Below are 16,294 nucleotides of genomic sequence, written 5' to 3' on the forward strand. Positions count from 1 at the left end.
AATATGGGAGTGTGCATGATATGGGCTAGTCATGTAATGTTTATTTATAGAGCATTTTTATCAGCTTTGTCACAGAGCGTTGTACAGGAAATAGCAAGTAACAGACAGCTCTTGAGCATGGCTGGCTGTAAGAACAGCAGACATTCCACCTAGTGTCACTATTCTTAGGAAACCGTGGTGATATTTCAATGATTAAAACCTGAAAATTATACTCTGATGGAGTGTAAGTAGCTGATTTAAATTAGTATTATGTTTTCTTCCTTTCCTTCATCTCCCATGTTTAATTCCTGTTTCTTATTCTATTTTATATTTATTTTTATTTAACCTTTATTTAGCCAGGATGGTCCCATTGATAACGGACTTAAAAACAAAACAGCAAAAAACATCATAATAGTTTCACATAAAAGAGACTTAAAACAAACAATAAATTACATTAACGAGTTAGTAGTGTGATTCAGTACCGGGACAAGTACAGTCAATGTTCAAATAGTCCTTAATCCTGTTTTTAACATCTTGCATGCTTATAAAATAATGTAATTTAAAGTGTATAACCTTCACATTAGCCGTCACTTTGTCAGCTTTTGTAAGTCAGTTTTTTAAATGTTTGTTTTATTCAATTTATGAGTCTGTATTCAAACTTTAAATTTTCACTTTACCATCATGTAGCGAAAAAGGGAACTTTGGGGATAACGGCGCGTATACACGAAAAGATGTGTGAATTGTGTAAAGAAGAAGTTCAAACCGCAATTACTTTCTTGCCTCGGCACATCTCGCCAACCACTATATTAAGTGGGTGTGAATGTCAGTTTCGGAAAGTTACAAAATGTGTCGGCCACAACCCTCCAATTCTGTCGTCGGAAAGGTGGTGGCTCTTTCACTTGTCCATCCCTGGTTTCTCCTTCTGGATGGAGCTGGTCATCTTCTTTGTTGCTTCCTTGGTCACTTGTAGGTCGGAAAGTGGTACAGGTAGAGCAATTCGGCTACTAATCACAGGGTTGGCAGTTCAACCCCCAGCTCTTCCTGGTCACCATGCAGAAGTGTCCTTGGGCAAGACACTGAATCCCAAATTGGTGCTGTATTGTGTGCAAATTAAGTCAAGTCAAGTCGAGTCAATTTTATGTGTATAGCCCAAAATCACAAATCACAAATTTGCCTCAGGGGGCTTTCAAAACTGTACAGCATACGACACCCTCTGTCCTTTACAGTACGACCCTCTCATCAGATAAGGAAAAACTCCCCCACAAAAAAAACTTTTAACAGGGAAAAAAGAAAAAATGGAAGAAACTTCAGGAAGAGCAACAGAGGAGGGATCCCCCTTCCAGGATGGACAGACGTGCAATAGATATCGTGTGTACAGAGTAACAACATAATGAAAATACAACATAGGCAATCCATATGACAAAAAAATAATACATATTATGTGAACATATGTGAGAAGGTGGATCCAGGAGGATGTCAAGCAGCTTTCCGGCGTCGCCAAACAGATAGAGCCAAAGCAACACGACCTCCTCTCCATGCCAAACAGATAGAGCCAGAGCAACATGACCTCCTCTCCACGCCAAACAGATAGAGCCAGAGCAACACAACCTCCTCTCCACGCCAAACAGATAGAGCCAGAGCAACACAACCTCCTCTCCACGCCAAACAGATAAAGCCAGAGCAACACGACCTCCTCTCCACGCCAAACAGATAGAGCCATAGCAACACGACCTCCTCTCCATGCCAAACAGGTACAGCCAGAGCAATACGACCTCCTCTCCACGCCAAACAGGTAGAGCCAGAGCAACACGACCTCCTTTCCACGGCAAATAGATAGAGCCAGAGCAACATGACCTCCTCTCCACGCCAAACAGGTAGAGCCAGAGCAACACGACCTCCTCTCCACGCCAAACAGATAGAGCCAGAGCAACACGACCTCCTCTCCACGCCAAACAGATAAAGCCAGAGCAACACGACCTACTCCCCACGCCAAACAGATAGAGCCATAGCAACACGACCTCCTCTCCACGCCAAACAGGTAGAGCCAGAGCAACACAACCTCCTCTCCATGGCAAATAGATAGAGCCAGAGCAACATGACCTCCTCTCCACGCCAAACAGGTAGAGCCAGAGCAACACGACCTCCTCTCCACGCCAAACAGATAGAGCCAGAGCAACACAACCTCCTCTCCACGGCAAATAGATAGAGCCAGAGCAACATGACCTCCTCTCCACGCCAAACAGGTAGAGCCAGAGCAACACGACCTCCTCTCCACGCCAAACAGATAGAGCCAGAGCAACACAACCTCCTCTCCATGCCAAATAGATAGAGCCAGAGCAACATGACCTCCTCTCCACGCCAAACAGGTAGAGCCAAAGCAACACAACCTCCTCTCCACAGCAAATAGATAGAGCCAGAGCAACATGACCTCCTCTCCACGCCAAACAGGTAGAGCCAGAGCAACACGATCTCCTCTTCACCACAGAACCTAGAGAGAGGACCAGATTTTTGTCTTTAGGTCACAGTTGCTTGGTAATGTAAACGACGTAACAACACGGTATTGCTGAACAATTAAAGCATGAAAAGTGCATCAAGCCATATTTTTTAGCTCTGTTTCAAAAGCTTTTGAACATACCAACAATACAAACGTACAGCAGATACTTGGATTAGCTGCAGTAATATTTTGAAAGAGTTTTTTATAGATGTTTTTTTCATAGTGAAACTTCACAGTGAATCCATTTCACAGCCGAGCACAGCCGAGCACAGCCTCCGCAACGCACAATCACCTTTCTAGTAAGAGGTGAGCGCTTGATACTCAGAAGACAGATTTTGGGCGAAATATTACTTTAAGTTTCACAGAAATTGGAAAACCATTGTAATTACCAGTACTTCAAAGTAGCAGTTTATCTAGCTGTGAATTGCTTCATGCAACATTAACACCTCCTAGTACTTGTGTTGCATCGCTAAAGATGTGCTGTGTTGAGTGGGTGATTTCCTGACCTTTTAAATAGCACACTGGATGCCGAAGCTGCCACAGCTTTGAGACAGACAGTTTCATAATGGCTGTTGTAAGAGGCCTGCTGATGATGATGGCTAATGGAGATAGAGATGATACGAACTGGTCACTATGACCCACCATTTCCAAGGAAATGTTATGTAATCCTCTGGGGGAATGTTGCAGCATGTTTGTCTGTGCTTCTCCAGGCTTGTGCTTTTGTTGCCATATACAGTATATGTTATTTTCTGTGTTTATCTAATGTTTGTGTCCTGCCATCTTTCCACCATCCTCTGTCAAGAGATCAAGGGTCAAGTAGTTTTATGTGTGAGATGATGCTGATAGTGTGCGGGCAGAGGGACTTGGAAGGAATGTCATGTTATCTGTAAGAATTCATAAACATGCACACATCATTTAAACCTTAGACCTCAACACCCCTAGCCTGAGTGCTCTGAAGTGATACTGTGGTTACACCTACAGTGCTACACCAGGGTTGGTTTATATTACATTGCTGTAAGCAGCATCTGCTTTTATTCTGCCCTGATTACACCAAATAATGAAATAGTGCGGTACACCAGCCTGTGTCTGACCAACCCTGTCTCCCACAAAATTACCTTTCCATACAACTACACTGCATAACCAAAATACGTTTTGAGGGGAAAGGTATTTTCTCCCGGATTACCGTCGTGGTTTTAAACAGTTTTAAAGATGTGATTAATGTTGCAAATGGAAAGAAAACAAAACGAAAACGCAACAAAACTACTTGGTCTAGTTAAGTAAAGAAACATCATGGTTTGGCTTAAAATTACGTAAAAACATGGGCAAGAAATGACTCCGTTTCACATGGGACACGAACACCGGTCTCCAGGGGGAAAGTGCGGTGTTTGTTGGAGCCATCCCCTCCTACCTACCAGTAATGGACTTTCTTGCTTGTTATACCTGTTATTATTCAATAACATTTTTATTAGTGCTACAGGAATGAGTCCTGAAACCCGGAAATGAGTTAGCATTCTAGCACTTCTGGTTCCCTCGTCTGGAAGTCAATGGGTTTTTTGAATGGGTTTTTAGTTAGATGCCTTAAAGTCTTTGGTTAACAGAAGCTGAAGAGATTTCAACGTTTTGTTCTACGATATGAAATATAACAATAAATACCACACTTGTGGATTTTAAAGCCTTTATGTGTCTTGAAAAAGGCGGTTGTTCACAAGTGGCTACATGGGACTACTAAACGCCATCACGCCGACTCGTCCGTCTTTACAGCCTCGTTGTGTATACTCGTGCTCATGCGACCGTGGTGTAGTTCGTTTACAGTCTAACGTTTGCTTTTTACTTCTGCCGATTGCATTTACTGTTCAAAAATCATAATAGTGGTGCTCATTTGTGGAGATTATCTTGCTGAACAAAACATGTAAGTATCATAAACGTGTGTTTGACACAGAGCTTATTTTCTGCAATGGAAAAATCCCATTGGCTTTTTGTCGAAGGAACCAGGGCGATGTGAACTTCCTGGTTGGCCTACAAAAACACGTCACCCTTGGAGCACTCTATTTTCATTCACGGTCGTTCGATATACTACGTCACCTGCTCTACACATCGCTCCTTGTACTAAATCACTTGCTGCGGCCGTCTGTAGACTTACAAAGATATTTGTGATACGTAAAAGACAAACGTAATCCGTGACAAAATACGTTTTCTTCCAAACGTAATTCAGAATGCAATTTAGTTATATGGGAACGTAATTTTTAGGAGACAGGGCTGGTCTGACATAACAACATGACAACATAACATGGTAAATATCAACACATTATGTCCCTGATGCTTTACAAGACTACACTGTACTGTAAATACTGGCATGTTGTGGAAGTGGGTGTGTTTGTTGTAAATGTAAATTCTTTCATAGTGCACTGGGCTATTTCTAGTCTGTTAGCTGTAAAATGTTCTTCACAACTTCCCTTTACACCACTGCTCTTTTTATTTTGTCTCAATATTTAGTTACATGTGCAATATATCAAAACTGGATGACACAACAAATCAATTTTGAACTTTACCTCATTTCACTGGAGAGTGGCAGAATTGGTTTTGCAAGTTTTTTTGCAAGAACTTTGTGTAAACATTCATTACATCATCCATTATTCACATTTGCAGAAATAAACCAAAAGATCTTCTCTCCATATCACTACACCATCAAGCTCCGGAAGTTCACACTCCCACAGTAGCCTACTTTCCAAAATGTCAATGGTGTAATCCAAATATTGGAGAGCATCATTTGTAACAATCGCCTTTGTAACTGTTGAATCACCAGTATTAAAATGGATGCAACCACTTTAAATAAACCTGAAAGCAACAACTCTATAGTATTTAGCAAAATACTTAGGCCTATACAAGTCTATAGTTTAGCAGTGATGTAGATGAAACTACATTGGCAGAGCTGGGTCTGGTGTGAATAGTGATAACAGCCTCCTGCAGGTCAAATACAGTTTGAAGGCTATCGTTGTGGTGGTGTTATCATACCACAATGATAACCTACTAGTGTGGTGTGGTATCACATTTACAAAGACTGTATATAAGAAGTGGACGTAGTCACCGTGAAATCACATTGGTTTGTGGACTGCCGTTTTGAAACCTTGAGTTTGGCATTTTGGCCGTCGCCATCTTGGTTTTTGGCCATCACCATCTTGGGTAAAGAGTATAGAAGCAAAGAGACAAAACTCTGGTGTTTTTTGACAACAGCCCCTGCCGCCATTTTGGACTGAAAACACGTATTATATTTATAATATTTTATTGCTAAACACAGGCCATTTTCGGGAGAATATGACAATAGAATAGAAATTACTTTGTTTTACTTTTGTACGGCTCGTTTTAGGCGGACGTTTTACTGGAATCTGGTAGTCGCTTTCAGTACAAGATGTAGCTTTGCTGCTGGGCCATGGATGTATTAAGAGAACCTGATACAGCGTTGGAGGCGGGGCTCCGTTCATTCATATGAAAGTTGCTCAGTGGCGCATGATGCCAAAATGGCTCAACTTCCGACTGGAAAAGTACTTGGATCTTCCGGCGATCTTCCGCATCTGTTGGGGCCCATGGAGCAGACGCAGTAGCGTTCGCTTGGTCACATGACTCGGTCACCGGCTCCTAACATCACGCCGTCGTCACAGCTTGGGCTGTCGTCACGGTCTCTGTCTCATTCACCTGAATAGAGGAAGGGAAATAAGTCTGGATTCAGCTATTAGTGCGTTTTACAACTTTTAGGACCTAATAATTTAAATAAGGGCTATTAGAGCGTTCATACTGGAGAGTTGATTTACCTCAAAAAACATTATCCGCTGAGTTACAGATGTTTCTTTCCCAATGTAAGTCTATGGGGAAAAGTATTTTTGGGCCCAATGGCATCACGTGATGGACACGGAAGTTGTAGTACCGCTGTTTGGCCACTACGAAAATTGGGATCAATGACCAGCGCTCTTCCTGAGGGCTTGTGCTGGGTGAGAAGAAGAACCGGAAGTGGCACAAGACGGTGGAGCTATACAACCAAATGCAAGACATTTTTAGGCTACTTTTCAGACCCCGGAGTTTCCCAATACATATTTATCATGTCCTACTTTTGTTTTGTGGAAGGCCTACTGCGCATAGCTTATGCTTTAGTGATCTAAGGTACCACAAAATGAAGTAAAAGACATTTCAATGAGACAGAATATGATGAATTTACACTTTGAGTATGTAATCAACAAAACAAGAGTCTACAGCCATGCTAGTAGCTTTATGAGTGGCTTTATGACCTAAATGCTAACATGGACACAATGACAATGAATGAACTGATCCCTTTAGGGTTCAGAAGGGTAAAACAGCTATCAAGATATAAAGTTTGCATGATGCTTTATTTGGAATAGGTGTACACGTTTGTCATGTTTGTTTTTCCCTTGCCCACAATGTGAAGTGCAAACACACAGGTAGGCCTACAAAAGAAATTGTGTAATTTACTCACATAATGCAAATAAAAAATGCAAATGAATGTTATTTTTCTTCTTTTCCTGTATTGCCTCCATTCTACATTCATATCCAAATATAATGGGAATTGCAACCTTCCATGGTTGACTTAGCCTAACAAGAGAATGCAAATCAAAAACATTCCTATGAACAGACAAGGTCCTGTTTTTATGTAAATTGTGTTTTCAGGTGAAACATCACAGCCAGCGACATTGTATGGACGGTGTCTATAAATGCTGGTAACTGTAAGATTCCGTAATGTTATAATCAAAGAACAAACAGAAAAGAAAGAAAGAGTGAAAAGAAAAGAAGCCTGATTACATCAGATGTTGTCTTTATGATGATTGACTGTATATTTTGATTACACATTTTATCAGAGTAAGCTGGAGAGAGCTTCAAAGAGCAGCACAAGCAGATGCCGTGACCCGGTTCAAGTTCAAATATCAGTCGGAAAAGGTGATCCATCCAATGTTGAAGTGACCAGCTGGAAAGAAACCAAAGCATTTCTAGCTCCAGACCAAATAATGAAGACAATGGAGGAATTTCCTAATTAAGCCAAATGGTTATATACGTTGGCTGTCAGCCACAAACTCAAACTGGAGGTGTTTATCAAAGATTGAGAAATGTTCCAGTTGAAGAATGTGTGTGAAAAGTAGAAGTGATTGCTGGTTGTTTGAGTTGTAAAAGGACATATACACATAAAAATCTATATGAAGCCATAGCTTTCACATACATCCCTTTTCAATGATCCAATAGGGCAATTTAAGACATCATTAAGTACATGAAAAAGTTAAATTTTCCTTTCTGAGTCATCTCATGTCTTAAGGGCCTTAAACAATCTCTTGACATCAGATAGCCTACACAAACAAGATTTTCTGTACTTTTAGTCCCAGCTTGGGATAACTGGGAGGATGTTTTTATATGGTCCCAACCCCACCTTTTCCTCCGCTATCTGTGTGATAAAATTATAGTTCTCTGATATGAAAAATGGCCTGAAATTCTCTGGAATAATAATAATAAAAAAGATTCAGTGTTTGAAGTTTGCTCACACAATCTGCTGCCAATTGAGATAATTTTTCTCTTTGAGTTCCAGGGGAAACACCCAAGGAAATACCCAATTAATCCTTTTTCACTACATATACTATATGTGAGACCGTTGCTAAGCTTTGGTAACAGCTTTGTATGGAAACCTTTCAAAGTGTGTTGAGTAATGTTGTAATATAACCCATAACTGGGCCTAATACAAGAGAGCTGGGAAGGGGGAGTAGTATAAGGTGGGAATGATTAAATAGTTGTCACCACAGCTGACTGTGATGGGCTGAGATACCTGTCAGTCAAGCGAGCTATGTAGTAAGACATACAGTAAAGTACTTCCTTTATTGATTTTTTTAATATATATATATATATATGTATATATATATATATATATATACATATATATATATATATATTCTATTATTCCTCCGTATTAGTGGAACAACTATCAAAATTACAAAGACACATTAAAACAAGTGAATTAAACATTGAGACAATAACCTCTTGTTGAAAAAATATATATTTGTATCAAAAGAGCATTTATATAAGTGGCCATTTAAGGAACTGCAGCTTGACGCAACACTACGTCTACATATGCACACAAATAGACGTGTAGATCACAGCTTTGTACACTATTATTTCCCCCTGAAGATTGTTTATCATCAATCCTGTCCCTTCTTCCTTTTTCTCTTCTCCACCTTGTAAACTCATCATGGTTTATGCATCTCTGATATTAGAAGTAGACCTATAGACAAATACTCCCCCCATCTATCTGTTGCATACTTCCCATAAGGCCTTACCTTTAAAGGTTTAAAGTTTTTGAATATTTCTAAATTCAACTCACTCTGTCTTTCGATTGCAATATGTTTAAATTAATCTATAGTCTGTTGTTGTTGTTGTTGTTGTTTTCCTTCTACTTTAGGTTGTTGGTGACTATGGCACAATTGCAAGCTAGTCCAAAAAAGGCAATCCCCCAATTTCATAAGTTTCACCTCTGACTGGCGTTAAGTAACCAAGGAAGGAGCTGCACTCTGGTTTAAAGGTCGTGACGCAGTCAGACAGCATCCATAATGTGAGTTTTATGGAGAGTTGTGAGGGAGCGTTCATCCAAACATGCAGAATTCTTGTCATGGTTAAAAAAACAGGGCTCTATTCTTTGCTCACTGTCTGCAGGCGAAGAACATGTGAAGTTCAGACCTATTTTACAACAGGACACAGACACTGACACAGTTAATCATATCATCTCCAGCAGTGACTCCCAACTATCCCAGGGGGTATTTACGCAGTTACCAGGGATACGTAGAAAAACTGTAGAGTAGCTAATTTGAAAAATAGAAATAAACGCCTCATTGGGAGTGCGTGGAAATGAGTTAGCAAGCCAGCATAAGTTAAAAGTAATGCATAAAGAGTAGGCCAATAGTTAGCTAAAAGTTAATAGTTGAAATGGCTAAACAGTTGAAACAGTTTTGCTAAAAGTAACAGATAAATAGATATAATATCTAGCGCTAAATGTAGCGATTGAATGGTTGAAATATTCAGCTAACAGTATTAAACAGTTGAAAAAGTTAGCTAAAAGTCACTAACAAATGGTTGAAATTTAGTTAAAAGTCATGATTAAAGGTCTTATTGATAACATTTTTATGTAGACAAATATATATTTTTTAAAAATAAAACATCTACAGAGCCTTTAGAAAGGTGCCGAATAAAAGTATGGCTTTTCCTGAAAATAAATATTATGATTGTGAATTGAATTGAAAAAATGTGGGCGGGTCCAAAATGAATATTTCGTTTATCTCTGTGGAAGATTTCTGACGTTTGGTTCCCACTTCTAACAAGGCTTATGAGCCAATAGAAAAACAATGTGGGTATCACGTGGAATCTCTGGGTAGTCAGTTAGTGTTAAAAAAAACGTCTGAGACTGACGGGAAATGCCTGGCACTTCACTTGTTGTGAAGAAAATGCAATGGAACGGAGGAGGAAGAATGTTACAACTAGTGGCTGAATGTTACCAATGCTATCAATAGCACCTTTAAGTGGTTGAAAGATCCAGCTTCTGCCGCTCTTGATTGATCAAACTGACCTAAACATTTAATTCAATTGTATGAAAAGATTATCCTATTGCTTTATAAAAAAACAATAGTGATAAATAACATCCAGTTTAAGATCTATTCAAATGAACACATTTGGAACATGATGGGTGGGTGAGACAATAAAGGGAGCCTGAGTTTATCCATCCGGGCTGTTGGGTTGTTAACCACTGATCTACAGTAGCGTCCATGTTTCTGCTGCTCTATCAGTGACCTCACTCCTCCTGATGCATCTGCGCCTCTGTACTTCCTCCTCCACCACTCTCCCTCCCTCTCTCTTTCTTCTCAATCTCACAAACTAAACATACTCACAGAACTACAGAGGCTTTGCACATTACAGAAGCATGGATAACACTGTACTGTGACAGTAAAGGGCGTACAAGGGATGTTTCCCTTTAAATTTGTGTTTCGATATGGGGAAAGTTTCTAATTATGGTCGCAGAAAAAAAGGATTCACAGCAACTATCACAGCAGGATATGCCCACTGTAACTGCTCTCCATCTCTCCATCTGCATAACAGTCTCTCATTTGTTTGTTTATGTGGAGCAAATGGTCATAATCGCTGCTATGACCCATGAACATGTGTGTTTACATCTTCGCTGTCAGAGCTTGTTGTTTGGATTTGAACATTTGAGTAAACAGGGACTCCTAATCTAGCGTTTGAAACTGTCCCATCTGAAGTCTCGTCCCCCAGTGGGACCGTACGATGTTGAAAATAGGCTAGTTAACAACAGTGGGGTGGTGAGGTCGCTGTGACAGAGCCCTGCAGCGAGGGCGGAGATGCACTGGAAAGACATTATCTCTGCACACTCCATTAAAAACTCTATTAAAGACATCTGATTTCTCAGTATTTTCTGCCTCCCAGATTAGCCTCACATAGACTCTTCTTTCTCTGTCACAAACACATGCATTCATGACCAGGATTCATGAAATAAATTCTGCACATTTTCCTCCTTCTGTACTGGTCTGGAAAGAACACACAGACTCACACTCACTCATTCACAGATAAACACGTACTATTGTGTCATTTCCAATGCAGCATCACATAAACAAAGGCAAACTGAGACCCTATTATTAATCTACTCTTGTCATCATCACACACACTGCAACCACCCTTTGCTCTAGTTTTACTGTTGGCCTACTGTATATAACACAATAGTGTTGGGTCAGACAACTGATTTATGTTTTTCCCTTCATAACTGTGATAGTCTTGTATGTAATTACAAATTGCACAATGCAGTAGGTTAAGCTATGTCACTTTTTCCCACCACATTCAAGGTCACATCCATGTTCCTCAGGCGACAGAGACGTGTCAAAGTAGTTTACATAACGGCACAGGAACTGGGAGAAAAAAATATTATTTCATAAAACTATTTTTCCGAGTAAAGGCATGAGAATGATCTCATTTGCTTATAAAGGCAGCATTTTTGCACAAGGGACACAAAGTCCAGAGTGGATACCAAGAAATGAGTGAGGAGTAAAGCAGGAAATAACAGCAAAATAATGAATGAGTGCCAAAGTTACTGAATACCTCTGAATCAAAGACTACATACAGTAATAGATAATAATAAGTTACTGCAGAAGCAGATTACATATTACTTATAATTTTGTGTCCACTTGTAAGCTACTGTACTACTGCGATCATTAGTCATTCGGGAGGTACTTGTTTACTATTCATTACAGGGCTAATCAAGCAGTTTAGTATTACACTTCCACAAAGATGGAGGAATCACATGAGACAGATTTTAAAGGAGACATATCATGCTCATTTTCAGGTTCATATTTGTATTTGGGGTTTCTACTAGAACATGTTTACATGCTTTAATGCTCAAAAAAGCACATTATTTTTCTCATATGGTCTGTCTGAATATACCTGTTGTCACCCTCTGTCTAAAACGCTCCGATTTAGCGCCTGTCTCTTTAAAGGAACACTGTGTTTCAGGGGATATTTTAGCAGAAATGTTATATAATATTCATAACTATGTTTTCATTATTGTATAATCACCTGAAACTAAGAATCGTGTTTTCGTTACTTTAGAATGAGCCCTTCATATCTACATAGCGAGCGGGTCTCACGGAGTCCGCCATGTTGCTCCACCATATTTCTAAAGTAGCCCAGAACAGACAAATCAAACACTGGCTCTAGAGAGTGCCTTTCGCATTTTTACATTACCCGGAAGCCACCATAGTTTTCCGAAACGCTTGTGAAACTGCGGTAACGTGAGCCGCAGAGTGTAAAACCGTGTTACGGCCTGACGCTGTCTAACTTTCATGCTCCTAAAGTAGTGGCAAACAGCGATAGCGCGGTTTTGCAGTTGGCGGCACACGTTACCGCCGTCTTGGAAAGAGAGAAGTGAGCAGAGGGGTACTCAGTTGGTTGCAATCTGCAACCACACCACTGCCGCCAAATCCTACACACTGTACCTTTAAGCCCCCCTCCCGAAAAAGCACTGTCTGCTCTGAATAGTCAGCGTTTTCTGGCCTTCCGCATCTGTGCTGTCGCCGTCTTTGCAGCGTCACTGCAGAAATCCCCATTTTTAAACACAGGTTTTCCATTCTATGTAAATTTGTAGTTTTCAGGCCCAAACTAAGATACACTTCAGGGGTCTCAGATGTTAGAAAACTCCCTCCAGTCCAACTGGACTACACAGCTGTTTCACAGGCTCAGTAGAACTTCCCATGATATGTAAATGGATCTTTATTTGTAATATCAGTAGCGATCCGCTTTAATTAGTAAACAGTTACTGTTTAGACAGGTATTTGTGTACCTTACTGTAGGCCTATAGTGTTACCATTGTATCAGTAACAATTAATGGCCTTTCCCTTTAATTTTGATGCCTGACTTGTGTTTTGTTTAAACCTGTGACTGACTGAATACATCTCACTATATTTCATTTAGCATTCCAGTAAATACAGACAGATGTAACGCTCTATAGTATCACAGTGTGTCTAGAGGAAACAAGCTGACTGCAGCAGCCTGCGGTCATCAGATGAACACTTTACAGCTCCCTGATTCCCTCCAATGCAAATGTGCAGCATGATTAGCCAGCCTGTCTGCGCTAGATTGTGTTTTATGGCTCCAGATAGGCTGGCTGCAAGCTGCCATCTTCACCTGGATGTAATATGATGAGTCACAGTCAAATCTGACATTGGCATTGGTTTAGTAACAGACAGGAAAGCTTTAAGCCCAATTAGCCTGTTAAAAACTCACAACACTAAATATCGCTTGGCTAAACACCCCAGAAGCATGTAGTAACGAGACAGACTCAGCTGGCTTCTAGTCATTCATAAAGATAGCAGCAGTGAGCCATAAGGACCACTAGATGCCTCCATTTGTTACTAGTGGTATGCTGCTCCTCCAACAGCTCACAGACTTACACTGAGAATTTAATTTCATTATTATGATCTTCCTTATTTTGACAAATTTGGTAATTTTGATGCTGTTGTAATTCGATATGTACTGTATCTTATTTACCCAAATTTTCTAGTAAGTAACCATTTTAAAATCCTGTTTCCTCTCCCTGCAAATTCAAGCACCACATTACAGTAGAATGGCTTGAGAAAAATGCAGTGTCAATGTGTAGCGCAGCGAGAGAAAATGAGGAAGTGATGTAACAGTTCAGTGTAGCTGCTAGAGAACCAGACAGCTCAAGGCCGCTGAATATCAGCCTCTTTTCCTGTATCATTAATTAGGTTAGATGATGCTTTCACACTCACCGTTTACACTGTGTGACACTGACCTTGTGTGTGTGTACCTGTGTGTGCTTGTGTGTGTGTGTGTGTGTGTGTGTGTGAGGTCATTTTAAAAAGGGATGAGGAGGAGAAGATAAGGAAGGACAGAGAAGTTCATTTAGTTGATTGGAGCGGGGGAAGGCGAGGGTGTGTGGGAGAGATATATGGACGGAAAGGAGAGGACTCTGAAGTGGGTCATAAATAGTGAAGAAAGAAGGGAGGGAGAAAGAGACGAGGTGATATACATATACAATGGACTTTAATCATAATGGACTACATACTGATAATTTAAAAAGAGGTAATTTTAAAAATTAAAAATAAGAATTTGAAGGAGCTCAGTCCAGTTTTGGTATTTATTCTCTTGCCGAGAGTTAAATGAGAAGATCAATACCCTTCTCATGTCTGTACGGTAAATATGAAATGCCATCTATGGAGGACAGAACCTGCTAAAATAAAAAAATAAATGAATAAATAAATGACTCGATAAATAAATAAATATATCATTAAATGTAGCAACAATAATACTGTATTATAGTCATGCACCCTGACCCCATGATGGCACACGTTGAGTTAGCCCTCTCATTTGCATAATGAGGCAGAAATGCATAAAGAAATGTAAAAAGAAATGTGTACAGTAAAGAATTGCGAAATAAATAAGTTTCGAGAAATAAATAAGGGGTGAAATGCAAAGAGAAAATTGTGCATAAATAAATAAATGCATGTATCCGTAAGTAAATACATACATTTAAAAATAAATATAAAATAAATAAATAAATGCAAAAATATTTCAATAAAAAATAAATGCATAAATAAATAAATACATTTAAAAATTAATGAAAATAAATACATGAATAAATAAAAGGGAAAACTAAACATAAGAATAATTAAATAAGGGAATTAATACAAAGATGAATAAATAAAGAAGCAAATTAAAACAGAAATATCAATTTATGTCACATTTTATCAATTAATTAGTGGCTACATTTATTCTCAATATTACTTTTGCTACATTTAATTACATATATTTATTTATGATTTTGGCAGATTCCATCCTCCGTAGCCATTAGCCGTTTAGCTTAACTTACCTCAGCATGAAGACTGGGAACAGCTAGCCACTACCTGTCCACAGGTCGGGTTATCTGCCTACCAGCACCTCTAAAGCTCACTAATTAATACGTTATATCTTGTTTGTTTACGATATTTTCCAAAATGTCGAACGATGCCTTTTGGGTTACTCTGATTTCAGTGTGAGGGTACTTTTCTATTGTATTATGTTTTACCCCTGAGTAAATATTGAATTTTTAGTACTTGAGTTGTATTTTAATATAGAACTTCTGTCTTTCTCCAGGCTGCAGTGTAGCAGGATGTTTTTTGCTGTCTACCTCTTGTTGTTAGCAGTAATGACACAGTCTGTTTTGCCAGGTATGTGTATCAACCAGTCTAATTGGTCAGGTTTTGTTCACTCAGTCTGTATTTATGTCTGTCTCAGTTTGTGGTTCTCACGGTTAAGGACTCTGCAGCTCGCCTCAGCTCTACGGAGCTTTTTAGCATCTTTCAGCTCATTGTTTTGGTTTTCCAGCCCAAAACCTTCCTGTTTGGTTCACTCTTATCGTCCTCATCTGCCTTGTCTGTGCCATCATGGGGTCAACATTGTGGAACTTTTCACAGAGCCAGATATTTCCCTCAGGAGTTGGTGGAGAGTGACTAGAGACTAGAAATAAGACTCCAAATGAATGCTAAAGTTGCTCTGCTGGATGTGAAACGGAGGCAACTCACCCTGTGTGTGTTGTAATCCGAGCTTCTCTGTGCTTTGCTGACATAGCCGAGCGGGCCGTGCGCGTTTGTAGTGCATGTTAGTGCATGTGAGCGTGCCCCACTGGCTAGCTCACGGCCGCTGCTCTGCACTGCTCTCTTACAGCGATTACAGCTGATGACTCCGTCCCGACTGACAGCATCGTCGGTTTCGTCGTCCGGTACCCCCTCAGGTAAACACTGTTAACTCTGTCAGCACTTTTGTGGTTGTTTTCAATGTTAGCGCTGTTAACACCGTTTAGCTGCGAGATGCCGCCTCAGCCCGCGCCAAGTTGAGAGGCTTGCAGAGGCAATAGAAATGCTTCCGATCTTGCATTCAGCACATTTGAATGCTTTGTTTGCATCATAGTATACTATGTATACTGTAGTAATGTACACTAGTACAGCAGTGTATAGTGTAGTAATGTGCATAGGCTACCATTTGTTGTCTTTTTCTTACATTCAGATTTATTATACACAGGCTACATTGTAAACCTTACACAACATACTTTGGCATTGCTATATGGTCATGCCAATAAAGCCAATTTGAATTTGAAAAAAAAAAATGGACGTAGTGTTTGTGTTCCCCAGTATTTATAGTGGCTGTTTTCTGCTACTCAGTTCAGAGAGCTGACAGGGAAAGGCTACCATATGGCAAGACAGGAAGGAGGGAGAGAGAGAGAGAGAGAGA

The sequence above is a fragment of the Sebastes umbrosus genome, chromosome 4 (genome assembly GCF_015220745.1).
Source record: "Sebastes umbrosus isolate fSebUmb1 chromosome 4, fSebUmb1.pri, whole genome shotgun sequence".
Taxonomy (NCBI): domain Eukaryota; kingdom Metazoa; phylum Chordata; class Actinopteri; order Perciformes; family Sebastidae; genus Sebastes; species Sebastes umbrosus.